Source organism: Rousettus aegyptiacus, unplaced genomic scaffold, assembly GCF_014176215.1.
Source record: "Rousettus aegyptiacus isolate mRouAeg1 unplaced genomic scaffold, mRouAeg1.p scaffold_m13_p_8, whole genome shotgun sequence".
In the NCBI taxonomy this organism is placed as follows: domain Eukaryota; kingdom Metazoa; phylum Chordata; class Mammalia; order Chiroptera; family Pteropodidae; genus Rousettus; species Rousettus aegyptiacus.
The window spans coordinates 108,178,436-108,180,199 of record NW_023416311.1 but is presented as its reverse complement, the minus strand read 5'-3'; the positions used below and the strand labels follow the sequence as shown (position 1 = coordinate 108,180,199).

Below are 1,764 nucleotides of genomic sequence, written 5' to 3'. Positions count from 1 at the left end.
AAGCCATGCCGAAGGTTTCCACGGACGCCAAGCCCAGCCCCAGATCTCCAGTGTCTCTCACACTTGCTTGGGTCAGCAAGGCCTCGCTGCGATGGCCTCTAACACCTCGGGGAGGAAAAGGCCAGTAGCTGGCACCTTTCTTCCCGTTACTGTGGTGGGGGTTCTGCCCTGGTGCCCACCCTGCAGCTGCCCGGGAGACCTCACCCAACCACTTAGCTCTTCTCCGTCGCTTGGCCCGAGGGGCACTAGCTCCATTCCTGACATTCTGATCCTCTTGCCGACGTGGCACAAAGGCCTTGGAGCAGCCTGGGAGGAGGAGGAGGCGGGCCAAGGTCTAGCAGGGCTGCTCTGTCCCTGCTGGGTGGGGGAGGGGAGGGAGGACACTACCTTACACTTGACCTTGCAGCCCTTGGGTGCGTGAAACTTTGGCGCCTCGAGCTGCCAGGGCAGAAACAGAAATTAAGATCCAGATGTGTGTACTTAATCCTTGTCCTTGCCCCTCGACATTGCAGTTGTAGGCACGTACACTAAAATAAAACTGGAAAAATCTTGGCATGTAGAGAGCTAAGCACTGGGAAGAAAATAGCTTTTTCTACACTGCAGTCCAGGAGGGCTGATAAGATAACGGTTCACTGGGTGAATTACGTAACTCTACGTGGATGTGGGAGAGGGAGGGCGATTTCACAGGCAGCTTGCGGCTACCCCCACGCATTGTTAAACTGTATACTTAGCGATAATGAATTACACATTAATCATGAGGAAGGAGGAGAAACCAAATAACCACTTAGAGCACACCCTAACAGTGATCTCCCTTGTGACCTGGGAAAAGCTCCTTAACGTTTCTGAACGTCAGTCTCTCCATCTGGAGCATAAACAAACCTGCCCAGCAGGTGTGCCCTTTCTAAGCCTCTAACGAGAAAGGAGGTGATGGAAGCAAGTACTCACCCAGGGCCCAGCCCAGAAGGAGGCTCTCTACGATAAATTCAAGGATCCACAGGGGTTTCCATTTTCCAAATGAAATTTCTCAGGTTTTTTTTTTTTAAGTTTTTTCCTCACCAAAGACCTTCCTACAGTAAGCTGCTTCTCGTCCCCTTGTAGTGATCATTTCGAAACGAAATCGTTTAGTTCATTTCTTTTAAAAACTGTGGCTCTCCCCAAACTATCTTAGGTTCGCTACGCGCATTTTGTACAAGAATGAGAAAACCAGCAAACACTTGGTGAAAATGATGAATTCTGGGGTGCTGATTCATGTGACTTGAAAAGTGCCATCCATTTCCTGATTCACCTCGATTTCTGTGTGGCGGCATGAAAGATCCCTTGTGTCTCGCTCGGAAATAATTAACCGGGGTTGTCTTGTCTTTATTTCCCTCCCTTGTGCTTGAATTTCAGCCACGTGGCTAACCTGTCACCTCAGAGGGGAGAAGTGGGGCTGGGGGCTGCAGAGAGCGCCCCCTGGAGGAGATGAAGAAGCTGCTGCGATCAGGATGGATCTTACAAGGAGTTTCCTAGGTGCAATCTTTACGTTGCATGAGACCGTATCAGCATCATGAAAAACCTCAGTCCAGAAATCGTGGCCTCGGAACGTTCACATTTTAACTGGGCTGTCCTAAAAATGAGCCAGGGGACACATTACAATCTCATCCACAAGTGTTCCCTTTTTACTCGTTGTTCTTTTTTTAGATCGTGGCATTTAAGAACTAAAGAAACTGCTAGATCCTCTGATCAGCCCCATTAGTTTTTTTCTTAAAATGGCCAAATATTAGT

At 49.1% G+C, this 1,764-nt stretch overlaps 1 non-coding gene across 1 annotated transcript; it reads left to right on the top strand.

The window, feature by feature from the left end:
- Positions 1-1,216: 1,216 nt before the first annotated feature.
- Positions 1,217-1,286, top strand: LOC118607201. Its single transcript, XR_004952736.1, has one exon. It is a non-coding gene; the product is annotated as a small nucleolar RNA SNORD123 (small nucleolar RNA).
- Positions 1,287-1,764: the final 478 nt, after the last annotated feature.